The sequence below is a fragment of the Kogia breviceps genome, chromosome 4 (genome assembly GCF_026419965.1).
Source record: "Kogia breviceps isolate mKogBre1 chromosome 4, mKogBre1 haplotype 1, whole genome shotgun sequence".
Classification (NCBI taxonomy): domain Eukaryota; kingdom Metazoa; phylum Chordata; class Mammalia; order Artiodactyla; family Physeteridae; genus Kogia; species Kogia breviceps.
The window spans coordinates 79247337-79261940 of NC_081313.1; positions in this window are offsets into that span (position 1 = coordinate 79247337).

Genomic DNA, 14604 nt, shown 5'->3' on the forward strand with positions numbered 1-14604 from the left:
AGAATTACTCCTAAATGCAGACCAGTGTGATCAGGTATCAGGAGTGAGGATGAGAATTTTGACTGCCTATCAAGAGTGGGGGATTCTCTCTAAACTGACTTAGCAAGATTCTTACTAAAACTGGGCTATGTGTGTGAAGGATTGCAGAATATACCACACCAAAGTATGCCACTTTGGCATATTGATTATTTAGAGCTGAAATCAACTGAAAAGAAGCAGATATGAGAAAAACTCTCTTTTCTCCCCCATTTACCTAAAAGCATAACGTAAATTTGTAAAAGTGCCCCCCACACCAGGAAGGACAGAAGTTAATCACTGGAGACAATTCTAGACCTTTATCAGCTGAGAGATGGTACAAAAGGAACCTACCTAACAAACCTTACTAACTAGCCCTTATCTAATATTAGTTCCTTCATATATTTACCTTCCCACAATTTGCCACCCTAAAAGCTCAGTCCTTTTCCTTTGTCTTGCCACTTTTTAACAAAATTATTGTTTCTTTCTAAGATGTCATATAAGCTCAAGTTCTAAACATCCCTTTGAGTTATTTATCACTGAGTACTCCCATATATATGCACAATGAACATGTTAATAAACTTCTATTGAATTTTGAACCCAAGGACAAGTTCTAGCCAAAAAGAGGACTCAGAGGAGCCTGACTAAAGTTTAGTCAAGGAGAGAAACTTTGTTAGGGGACAGGGTCCAAAGTACACACACACACACACACACACACACACACACACACACACACACACACACAAATCCAACTCCTTAAAATGCCATCAGGCAAATTCTATTCTCTAGGGACATCTATGCCACAAATGTAAGCAAATAAGGAGAAAGACCTTTCAGTCTTTCCTTTTGTTTAGGAAGCTAAACGAGTCAGGCAAACAACATACAGAATAATTTCAAGATCAAAGGAATGACTTGCTACTGCTGTAATTAAACAAAATAACACAAAATATAAACGAGTAAACAAAACACCATCACAGCTTAGGGAAGGTGATGGAGGGGGTCCTGTTGAGAGAAGTGATACTGGTGTATGTGTGTGTATTTGTGTTGTGTGTGTGTGTGACAGAAAAAGAGAGTGAGATTGAAGAGTTCTTAAAAAATTTAAAATAAGCAGAAAGTATTTTTGCTGGTCAGTTCTTTCAGGATTATCAAGTTTGAAAATATCAAGACAACAAAATAACTCCCTGATTCACTGTCACGTTGAAATACATTTCACCTAACATCAGATAAATGAGTTGAATAAGATATTAAGCTTAACGCTGTCACTGTCTTGATGGGTACTTGAACCTCCAGCTCTACAGTCTCTAGGGCAATGGCTGTTATCACAAGGTAGAGGACTATAAATTTCATATCAAAAAACTATAAATCTTATCACTTATGAAACATCCTTTTACAGATAAAAAAATCCCTTTGCTAGTAAAACAGTAAAATGTATTCCAAAGTACCATTTTCACTCCAAAAAGTTGTTTTCTAAAAGACTCCCATTTGACTTGTATTTGAAAATGAATTGCCTTAAAATGATCCACACTGTTATCGTAAATGCCTCTGAAATGCTAAAAAGAACTGCTGGAACAGAATTCTCTGAGAGTAGGCAGCCTCTCAAAATTATTTCTTAACGAACAGAAGTGTACTGTGGAGGCAGCAGTAATTTACATTAAAATAAAATTAAGAAACATAAATTTCATTGGCACAGGACCTCATACTCCACAGATACGTCTTGGGCTTATACTTCCTTTGAAAGGAAGTTGATAAATGCAGCTTCCATACGTCAGATAGAATAAACCTTAACAAATGAGATGAGAAGTGCCTAACAACTGTTGCATAATGAAAATGGCATTTCAGATATAATAGTGAGAAAGGGTAAATAATGACAAAAAGAGTAAATATGTAATAGTATTATTACACATAAGAATTATATGTATTATTCTTTGAATAATAGCAATGCAGTATTTGGTTCTCTATTGACAGTTATATAACACAAACTTGACGTTCATTTTAATATTTGTTTTTTCTAGTGTACATATGTGTAATAAATGAGCTAATTTAAATTTTAAAATCACAGATTAGCACTCAAATTGTGTATAAATAATCTTTGCCCCACTGGCAAGATGTTTCAGCAATCATTTTCTTTTTAAAAATTCAGTAAACCTGGCTATAGTATGTCTGAACATTTTTCTGTTTCTAGTGAGAGAAGGAAAAAACATATTTTTTTCTGAGGATTTGAAGTGAGCTGCTCACTTGAGTTCTGAGAAGAAATTAAAGGCAAAACATACACCTATGAAAAGACATATTTCAGGCCCTAGCAATCTGCAAAGCCTAAACTTTACATGGAAAAAAGACTGAAAACATACACAGGGGGAAAAAAAGCCCTCAGAATGCATCTTTCATATCCACTTAATTGCATTACCACTAGAGGCATTTTCACAGGGACAATCTCTAGGAAAAGCAGACAGATGCTTTATCTACTGTTAATGCTTATCAACTAATCTGTATATCTGCCCCTTTCCCACTGGGCACAGTGGTGATACAGCTAAGCCTATATGTATGCATGGGACCTGGGAGGAGCCAGCTGAGGCATCTGCCACAGGATGCAGGAAGAAAGAAGTGGGTGCAGGGCACAAGAAGACAGGGTCTGAAAGAGGATCACCGAAGACAAGATGTTCATGCTTCACAGCTGAGACTAGTACCTGCCCTGTGAGAAAAAAAGAATTAAAACACCTTCTCTAAGTAGAGTGTCTATTTTGACTTTTGTCTATAGGACCATTATCTTTGTCTGATGATGATTTCCCAAAGAGACCATAAAAATACCTTATTCATTGAGCAAAGCCAAGTTTATTATTTACTGCAGTAAGAGAGACCACTATCCTGACAGAGTTTTAGGAGCATCTTGGAAGACAAGGGCCATACGTAGGTTTGGAGGAACTAGTTTAAAGACCTCTGAATGCTGAGGGCCTAATAGGAATTGGCTTAACGTTGTGAAATAATAGCTTAAGATTAGTGAACACAGAGATGTTAAGGTTTGAAAGGAAACTTGAAGAGTAAAAAGCAGTTTGTTGATCCCAGTTAAACAAACTATTTAAGAATAGTCTATTGTTCAGATAGATGGATTTTTCAGGAAGTATGTGAAATAATAATATTTGTAACTTTGTCTTTCTGAGTAATAATTTCCTGGAATAATAAAGTCATGTTAATATAGACAGTAAGTTGGTGGCTGCAGATGGTTTCAGTTCTCACTGTCTTATGGTATGTAAAAGGCTAATAATAGTCTTGTTATTAAGGATGGGACTGCAGGATCTTTGATTTGTTGTGCATCTATATTGTTTTTATCTTTACAACCTTCCCAAAGTGATGCCTAGGGCTTGCCACTGTTCCTAGCATTTGATAAAGAGTAGAATGTATACTGTTTCTTTGATGTTGGTCATGATTTCTGGGAGATAGAGAATTCAGGATAGCTAGACAGAATTATCCTTCAATGATGTCTCCTCTTTTAACACACTGCAGCTCCCAACACACTCTTGTGTAAGATTGGAATTACAGAGCATATTTAAAGCCTTATGTTGACTGGTTGAGGTGATACTATCACAAATACTATAGGTCTAATCTGACTGAACAAAGAGTTTGATACATAAGAACCACCAATGGTTTTAAACAAAGAAGAAAGATTCTTTGACTAAGTGATAATATGCATGATCAGGAGCCTTTCTAAAGTGGGAAATCAAGAAAAAAATTGCAAACATATTGTAACATTTTTTACAATATCATGAATCTTTTCATTAGTAAACAAATATTTATTTTGCATAAGAAAACAAACACAAATACTGCTTTGTAGAAATCTTTGTGAATCAATAAATCTCACAATACATGCAGATGTATCTAAACTGATGACTACAGGGAGAAATAATTGTGTTGTAAAAATCACGCAAAAGATCTGTGAGTCTGAACCCTGGATATGGAAACATGAGCAAGGCTTTCAGTTGTTCTAACCTGTTTACTTTCCTTGAATAGGACAAATTATAAGGACAATACATTTCACAAATTACTTATGAGGATTAAATGAAATACATTGAAGATATTTGGAAGTTGTTTAAAAATATAAATAGTTACTATTAAGATTAGTTCTGTATAATTAGTTATTCAACTTCTAGAATAAAGTCTAAGGTGATCATAATTATATCTGCTTGGGTTTCTTTTATTTTAAAAATAATGAATAATTAATGTAAAATAAAATAATACAGATTCACCAAAAGAATAATGATAAATAGAAATTAGTTGAGTGATTAATAAAATAGTAATTAATGTCAAGCTTTTTAATTCACATTCACTAAATCAAGTATAGGTACCATCTCCTTTATTTAATAAACAGACTAGAGAAAACTAGTGCAACATTCTATTTTTGTAGTTCTCATACCTCTCTAATATATTTTTTGTAAATGATGTATGCCTCTTACTAAAGGTTTCCTTACATAAAATCCAGCACAATAGAAAATGTATTATCATTTTTCAAGGAGGACTTGAGATTTAAGCTATCTCCAATACATCAAGGGAATGAAATGGAATGTATGAGGTACTGATGAATGAAAGCGAGTTAAAGCAAGGATCTTTTCTACAGTCAGGAAACAAGGTCACTCAGGTTTCTGTGAATATTTTGTCAGCCTGCAGCCCCCTAATTCATCCCTTTAAATAAGATGCTGGAATACTCTCTTCAAAATTTAAAATTATGTAGAGTTTAGGCCATAGTCAGCACTTTGCAATTCAGAGCTGAGAACAACCTAAAGTTTTGAGGGAATAGAAACTAAGAGCCTTGCTGTGGAAGCTGGTTGACAGAAGAATGGAGAGGAGCAGATGAGAGGCCTAAAGACAGCCAAGACTTAGAAGAAAGTCAACACTACTGGGAAGAAGAGAAAGAGTAGCCTAAGTTCCTGCATTTTCCTTCCGACTCCATGGGGTCTACCTGTGTCTCCTTTTCTCATCCTTGTTGCTCATAAGGTTTCCCTGAGCTTCAGCTGGCATAAATAGTTTTCATTTGCTGTTGCCAAAGACCTTAGGTCCTTAACAATTTGAGAAGAGAAAATTTTACCTCTGAAATGGAAAGTAGAATGGGTAAATCTATGAGTTGCAAAAGTGCCCATTCATAGAGAAAAAGTTGTGGATGATGAAGACTTGCCAACACAAAAAATCAAGTAAAATGTGTATAAATGGAGGACAATCAAAGCAGAAAACATCTGCATGGTAATTTTCTGAAGTAACTGTTGAATAACCGTAGCAGCTTGTTGGTAGCAAGCAAGTTGAGGAAAATTGGAAAGAGTACATAATTTTCAAAGTTCATCCAAAAATATCCGGAGGAGAGAGTGCTCTGATTCTTCATGAGGCTTTGGATTTGAGTGTCCTCCACGTCTTAACTTTTTTTTTTGCGATACGCGGGCTTCTCACTGTTGTGGCCTCTCCCGTTGGGGAGCGCAGGCTCTGGATGCGCTGGCTCAGCGGCCCTGGCTCACAAGCCCAGCCGCTCCCCGGCATGTGGGATCTTCCCGGACCAGGGCACGAACCCGTGTCCCCTGCATCGGCAGGCGGGTTCTCAACCACTGCGCCACCAGGGAAGCCCTCCACGTCTTAACTTTAAGAGTCTAGGACAACAGAGTAATGGTGTAATTGTATTACTTGTTTGAATAAACCTTGATACTTGTCAAATGGCTTTCAACAACGTTATCTCATGAGAGTCTCACCACTTCAATACATAGTTCAGTTTGAAGTGTTATTTCCGTTTGCAGAGTTTAAAATTTTTAGATTCAAAGCAGTTAAATAACTTATCCAGAGTCTGATAAGGAGTTAGTGACAAGAACAAAATGAGAACTCCAGTGTTTCTAGTCTCCTAGATCAATGCTATAATCTGTTGCCTGCCAGAATAAATTTAAGGTAATCTTGTAATGAAGAAAAATGTATATATACTTTAAAACTTTAACAACAGATGAAGAATATTTATTAACTAATGGTCAACCTCACGTTTCACAGTGTTGGACTCTAGGGTAACTCACTTCCCCATCTCTCACTATATCCCCAAGAGCAAGGCTAATCTGGAAGTTAAAGAACAAGGGTAATTTTGAACCTTGGTGCTAGGTGTGGACTTTTATGTAAGCTGAAGAAAGGGAGTACAAGGCCATTAAGGCTATATTACTTTCTTTTCTCAAAATCCACCCTCCTTGCCTTGTTTCTTCTGACTGCCTCTTTTCTTGAGTGGTATATCTTATACAGTAAGAGAAGCTTAAAACTATTTCACATTTGGGTGAGGTCTCTCTTTCTCACTCTCCTCTTAGATAATTTAACAAAAAACTAAGTGGGTGCTTCCAGGATATAGTGAACTGGAAGAAGTGTTGTGCCCATCCTTGCAATGAAAAAGAGCCAGATTAACTTAAAATTCATGACATTTTTGACCTATCAGAGGCCTAAGTTCACAGAGCAAATCAATGGCACAAAATCTGACAAGAGATTGGTGCCCGCAAGGATAGGGAAGATATGAACACTTTCTTCCATAGGTTAGACACAGCCTACTACCAGAGGCTGGTAAGAAGAATTGGTGAAGGCTGAGCGTGGGCTGGTAAGACACTGTGAAGCCCAGCAGAGAAAAAAAAAAAAATTGAGGGAGATAGCATGCATTTGCAGGCTTCTTCCATGAACCCCAACAGATGCTCACAGACAAGATCCAAAAAAGCTTAAGAATGTGTCACTGTGGAACCAGCTTAGAGAAAGGGAAGCAGCCTTGAGAGAAGGGAAACAAATTCTCACCGTTAGGACACTGGGGCAAACTCAGGTCAGCTTGAGGAAGGAAAGGGGTAGGAGGAATACCTACTTCTGGGCAAGGAGCAGGATTATGCACTGGGTTCAGAACTGAGAAGATGGAAGGGAAAAGAACTGAGAAGACACCATCACTGAGACACAGGATTCAGTGTCTGCCTAAGACTGAGACTTAATCAAAACAGCACAGAATGCCCTGCCACAGTGCCTACCACTATCAAACTAACACACTTCAAATTACAAATTATAAGTAAGAGCAGAATATTGCAGGGAGAGGACAGAAGTGGAACACAAGCATACAAAGAGATCTTTTCTGAGGAAAAAGTTCAAGAGGCAACCTAACATGCCTGTTCTGGAAAACAAGCTCCCACGCCAAACACAAAGTGAAACTATAGGAAATTGAAGTCCATGCTATATTGAGGGTAAACACCGCCACAACACACACAGTCCATCTGCTAAGGGGATTAACTCAAATAGAAACCATTTGAAGTTTGTTTTCAGATCATAATAGAATTAATATAGAAATCAACAACACAAAGATTTTGAAAAATCTACAAATATTTGAAAGTTGAATAACACAATTTTAAATAATCCATGGGTTAAAGAAGAAATCTCAAGGAAAATTTTAAAATAATTTAAAATGCATGAATATAAAAATTCAACATATCAAAATATGATATGTGCAACAAAAGCAGTGCTTAGAGGAGGAAATGTATAAAGGAAAATGTATAGCATTAAATGTCATATTAAAAAAGAGGAAAGGGGCTTTCCTGGTGGCGCAGTGGTTGAGAATCCGCCTGCCGATGCAGGGGACACGGGTTCGTGCCCCGGTCCGGGAAGATCCCACATGCCGCAGAGCGGCTGGGCCCGTGAGCCATGGCCGCTGAGCCTGTGCGTCCGGAGCCTGTGCTCTGCAACAGGAGAGGCCACAACAGTGAGAGGCCCGCGTACCACCAAAAAAAAAAAAAAAAAAAAAAAAAAAAGAGGAAAGAACTCAAAGTAATAATCTTAATTTCTACCTTAAGAAACTAGAAGATGAAAAATAAACTAAACCTAAAGTAATCAGAAGAAAGAAAATAATAAAGATAAGAGTAGAAATCAATGAATTTCAAAAAAGTGATCAGTGAAAATCAGTGAAACCAAAAACTGGTTCTTTGAAAAGATAAATAAAATTGGTAAACCTCTGGCCAGACTACCCCCCCAAAAAAAACTACAGAGAAAATGCAACCTACACTATCAGGAATTATAAAGAGCCATCACTACTGACCCCACAGACACTATCAAGCTAATATAGGGATATCATAAACAATTCTTTGCTCATTAGTTCTGAAACCTAGATTATATAGACCAATTTCTCAAAAGACACAAAGTACAAAAACTTATTCAAGGAGAAATAGGTAGCTGGAATATTCCTTTATTTAGTAAAGAAATTGAATCCTCTCCAAAAAAGAACCCCATGCCCAAGGGATTTTATTTGTGAATGCTACCATAGTTTATGCAGCCATCTCCAGAAAACAGAAGAGACTACACTTCTCAGTTCATTTTATGTGGCCAACATTATTCTTACACCAAGAACAAACAAGTGTTTTATAAGAAAAGTACTGAAAAAATCTCTCTCATGAACATAGACACAAGAATCCTCAACAAAATATTAACTAATTGAATATAGCAATATATAAAAAAAGATAATCTATCTTGACCGAGTGGGATTTATCCCAGAAAATGCAGACTGGTTCAACGTTTGAAAATCAATCAATATTTTTTGTAGATATTCACAAGCTTTTTCTAAAATTTGTATGGAAAGGTGAAGAAACTAAGATAACATGATTCTGAAGCAAATTAACAAAGTTGGAGAGGACTCACACTATTTGTTTTCAAGACTTACTAAATGCTACAGGACTCAAAATGTGGTATTAATGAAAGGATAGATCAGTGAAACAAAATACAAAGCCCAGAAATACATCCATTTTAATAAAGTAAAATGATTCTGATAAAGGTGCAAAGACAAATTAAGAGACAGTAGTCTTTCAACAAATATTGCTGAAACAACTCAATTTCCATATGCAAAAATGTGAACCTTGACACATAGGTCACATTTTACACACAAAAAAATGTTAGTCAAAATCCTAAAACTATAAAATTATAGAAATAGACAAAAGCAAAATCTGTGTGAATTACAGTTTTGCAGGTATTTTTCAAACATGACACTGAAAGCAAGATTCATAAAAGAAAAAAATTATAACTGGATAAATTAAATCAAAATTAATTAATTAATTTTGCCTTGTAAAAAAACAGTGTTAAGTTAATAAAAGACAAGCCATATTCTGGGAGGAAATATATGCAAATCACATATCTGATAAGAGACTTTCTTGCAAAGTATATAAAGAACTTAACAATTTTTAAAACTCAATTTAAAAAAAGCAATGATTTAAAGAGATATTTCACCAGAGGAGATATGCAGATGAAAAATAAACATATAAAGGTATAATCAACATTATTAGTCATTAGGGGAAAATGCAAATTAAAACTTCAATAAGATACCATTACACATGTATTAAAATGACTAAAATGAAGAAAAAATGACAGCACCAAGTATGAATGTGAAGAGCTACTTGGTGGGAATGCAAAATGTTATGGCAACCTTGGAAGATATTTTGACAATTACATATAAATATAAATATACCATACACTTACCATATAACCCAGCTTTCCTATTCCTAGGCATTTACCCTAGGGAAATGTAATATTATATTTATAAATACGTGTATGTTTATGTTCTTAGCAGTTTCATCCATAAGCTCCAAATATTGGAAACAATGCAAATGCCCTTCAACACAAGAATGGATAAACAAATGGTGGTACATCCATGCAGTAGAATATTACTCAGCAATATAAAGGAAAAAAATTATGAATTCTCATAATCTGCAAGAATCTAAAAAGCACTTTTCTAAATGAAAGAAGCCAGACTGAAAGGGCTTCATATTGTATGAAGCCAAATATGTGGCATTCTGGAAAAATGCAAAATGGTAGGACAGAAAGATCATTACTGCCAAGGTTAAGTCTGAGGGGAGGAGGTAACCAAAAGGGGTAGCACTGGGAAATGATAGAACTGTTTGGTATGATACTTGGAGGTAACCAAAAGGGGTAGCACTGGGAAATGATAGAACTGTTTGGTATGATACTGTGGAGGTGAATATATGACTCAGTGCTTTTGTCAGCACCCATAGAACTCTATACCACAAAGAGGGAATTTTACTGTGTGCAAACTGTTTTTTATTTTTATTTATTTTTTATTTTTTATTTTTTTGCGGTATGCGGGCCTCTCACTGTTGTGGCCTCTCCCGTTGCGGAGCACAGGCTCCGGACGCGCAGGCTCAGCGGCCATGGTTCACGGGCCCAGCCGCTCCGCGGCATGTGGGATCTTCCCGGACCGGGGCACGAACCCGTGTCTCCTGCATCGGCAGGCGGATTCTCAACCACTGCGCCACCAGGGAAGCCCCAAACTGTTTTTTAAAGTGAGCTAGAATGTTGGGGAAATTCAAGATGAAATGTAGACTCTGACAATTGAATCTAAATGTTACAAATCTGTACTATAAAGTGGAAAAGAAAGGAGCCACCTTAGATAACTTTGGGAAATAGTGTGTTGACTGGATAATGTAAGGCTAAAGCTGAAAGTAACTAAACACAAACGTAGAAAGAATGAAAACAAAGTCCAAGGAAAAGCTGCTAGGATTTGCTGGCTCAGTCTCTGTGATCTCTAGGCCTAGGACAGCTGTGCCTTTACTCACTTGACAAGTTTTCCTGGCATCTGCCTTGCCTTGATTCCTGCCTCTTCTCATCACTGGAATGGTTGGGTCATAAGACAATGAACCCAGGTGAAAGGGTTCAACATGTCACTTGGGTTAATATTATCGAAGTATAGGCTGGTCTCTTACGTGTCAAAAAAAAATCCCTGTAGTATCATTGCCATTTCACAGGTTACACAAAGCCCCATCTAGTGAACTTATTTGACTGGTTTTGTCTCTGTGTCCAAATTCCCTTCTGGGGGCCGCAGTGATGGCTAGTTGATGAAGGGACTCAGAGTTTCTAACTCTAGGATTTTCTCTCTTTCTCTACCTCTCTTGCCATATTTAAAGACAAAATAGGCATTTCATTTCACACATATGACAAGAAACATATCTTTCTAGTTAAGCTAGGCTCTATAAGAACATAGAGTTAGAAGATACTGAACCTAAGCTATGTTGCTTCAACATTATTTTTTCATAAATCAGTTCTATCCAGTCCATGTGCAAAAATCAATAGCACTATTGTGGCCCTTCTCCTCTAGGTGAAATTCACACATATTCAGAAGTACTTCTAGGGAAATCATATGGTAGAAAAACATTATACGGTATGCCTGGAACTTTGTACATTTAAGAAATTTAAAAGGAATTCACTCTTACAGCAGTATGACCAAAATGTTCCAAGTGTAATTTTTAAAATCATAATATTTATACAATCTTTTTCATGGATATGTCAGAACATTTCAGTAATCTAATTTTGTTCTTTATATCCATCTGTGAACTGTCAATTCAGTTTTTTAAGTGTTTAAAAATTTAGTCAATTGATTAATTCAACCAAAAAATAAAGACTAGGGAAGAAAGGTTGTAGCAATTTGTTTTAAGAGCATTTTTACTATAGCAATATGTACAGCAAAATCATGTGTATGTGTGCATATGTGTAAATGAGTGCATAGAATAAATATGAGCTTATCAATATTCCCATATCAATACTGTATGTTTTAACATGAACAACTGGTAAATCAGCTGCAACAGCACACTTGAATATATAAACCTTATCCACTCTTTAATATTATTTTCAAGCATTTTTCTCATTTTCTATATTGTGTTTCTCCAGAAAAATTGAAATAATCTTCAGTTTCAGGACTATTCATGCAGTTTCTTTTGATTGAGGCATTATAAATAGTGTAATCTTCAGCATACAATGGTCTTTTAATATGTGTTATATTTTTCAATCAGAGAAGCAATTTTGTAGAAGTTACCTTATGGGGAGAGGAAAGGAGAACTAAAATCTACTATTCAGTGGTAAGAAATAGTGGAGAGGCATTGATTCCCTAGTGTAAACATCACAAAAACCCGGCTTGTGGGGAGAGGAAGAAGGAAAAGCTCTTCCATTAGGTGGGATTTGTAGACCTTGAGTTATGCCTTGTTGCTTTCTGATTCTAAGCTCCATCCTGCAAAAATTTTAGTAGCTCCCTTCTATCTCTCGGTGTTTATGTCTATTTTCTTTACTGGACACTGGGTTCTTTGAATTAGAAGTTGCATTTTATTCTCCCATGTTCCAATATAGCCCTAGCCCAGTGCCTTGCAAATAACAGACATATAATAAGTAATTATTATTTCACTTTGATTAGACTTTGTTAATGGTTCAGATCTTACTTGCATGCCGGGCCTCTTACAAATACTTAGGAAATCTTAAGTATTTATTATTTTCCTTAGCTTCTTTTAAGCATATTTGTTCAATGCTCTGATGTTTTGGTGACAGTTCCGGGTTAACTGATTTGGCACGTGGGAGGTGCAAATTCCACCAAGGCAAGGTTTAATGGATGAAACAGTATTTTTGGGTGCAGGACAATCAGAGCCTTAATCTGATTTTGAGCTAGTAGAAGCTTTCAGTTTATCACCTCTGGCTCACCTCCTCCTCTTCAGCTTTCCACAGAGAAACCCTCAGCCTCTCTTTCATCTCTTCTAAAGAAGTCTTTTTCTTTGGCTACTGGTGGAATTTTGTCCACAAATAATATGTACTTGTCTCTGTTCACTGTCTACAATGAACTTCTGCAGGGAAGACAGCAAACTCTTCCCTCTTCAGTAGACACCCTTGGCTGCTTCTTTTGATTTGAATAGTCTATGAGAGTATTTCTCTTTTTTCATTCTCTTGTGAGGGATTTAGGTGATCAGTTTTCACTTCTATAGCTAAACCAGCTGTCATTCAGTCAAACCTTTAAGCGATGTACAACACAACTCCAGCTGTTTCAAGGCTGTGGAGACCTGTATGTTCCGGTTAACTAAACCCCTAAGGGTATCAGAGAAAGACCCTCAAAGTCAGCAGCAGCCACTGAGCAGATGAGTATTTTTGTCTGTTTGTTTGTACCTTACAGAGTTGACCACTATTGTTCTCCTTTTAAGCTAAGTTTAGTTATTGTCATTGAAAAGTTAAGAGGATAAATCAAGAAGAGAGAAGTGGGAGAGACTGAATTTGAAGAGAAAAGAAGCTTAGGTGCAGAGCTGGCAAATCCCTTTTCAGATTGAATATGAATGGTATAGACTACATAAAGGTATGAGTGGTGGAAGTTCTTTGTCCCAGAGGTTACCATCCTGAGGTCACTTTTTATTGTGCTATACACAGTGGAGAACCCCTGGCCAGGGCAAGTAGAATAAAAGAGAACTCAATTCTTTGCAGTTCCATGGATTCTTAGTTTACTGTTCCATTTCACTGTGAGACAAAACAATATTTCTTTGAAGAGCTCTTTTTATTTACTCCCCTCACCTAGAGCTATGTGCACCATAATACGGTCACTTCCTTTCAGGGTAAATGCCTCTATTTTACATATTCCCTGCAAAGGTCACTTCCTTTCAGGGTAAATGCCTCTATTTTACATATTCCCTGCAAATCTACAGCTCAACCCAAGACATTATTAACTTTTCTGAGAAACAGAAGTGCCCTGAGTTTTACAAGATGGAAAAGTGGAAAGGACCCTCGTGGGAGGCTTGGTGTGTTCTCACTCTCAGCCAACTCAAGTTGATGGCTCAACAGCAGAGGGCCACAGGAAGGACCTGCTGGAAATCGACATCGGCTTTACCTGCATGGCCCAATAGGACCTCATCCCAGGAAGATAATTTATCCAAAAAAAATCTACAAATGACTCATCTTTGTTTTCATGTCACTGAGTCTTACGAATTTAGCAGACAAGCATAAAGAATATTCTAAGATTAAAAGGCAGGTTTCATATCCATGGTGGTAGCAATCAGCATTGTTAGCTAAGGAAAAAATACAAATCACCTGACCTATCCATCTGTAACAATATTCTGGAACTGTGAAATTTCTTATTTTACCGAATTCCATAGAGGAATGATGGAAAGAAAGACTCCTTGGTTGAAAAATAATTTATAAGGGAATGCACAGAACAAACAAAGAAAGGAAATTAATCAGATTATTTTCGCACCTTCAAGTGATTGTTGCAGATGTTTTCACAAGTCTCAGGACATCTGCTGTTCATCAATTCTAGCAAATACATGGTGTCACTATAAAGCCAAAGCATTGCTCTCATATTTACAATCTGATGTTTCCTACTTTTTTTTCATGTGTTGCTTCTATAACTTAAAATCCTCAAGAAATTATTTTAGGCAGTTTTTGTTCTGTGGTAGTAGAGATGGACTCCCTCAATTCAAAGAATCAAGGTGGAGAAATACATGCCCTTTGATGAGCAAAAGAAGCAGAAGGTAATCTACTTTTATTAAACATCTATTTTGTCTGCTTTTTTTGTTTTGGTTTTTTAATCTGATATTTATTTCCCTAAAATGAAGTTAAGCAGTTGGCAATTAACTTGGATTGCATAACCATTTATTACAGAAAGCAATTTAAGGACTAATAATTATTTGTTAAATCAATCCTCAATTTATTAGCTGTCACACTTTTAGCAAAACCATTCAGGATGGCTCTTTATAACAATTCCATCTTTGGAATTGCTTAATACTCAGAAATAAAAGAACATTTTTAATAGAAGATATTTTAGTTAGAAACAAC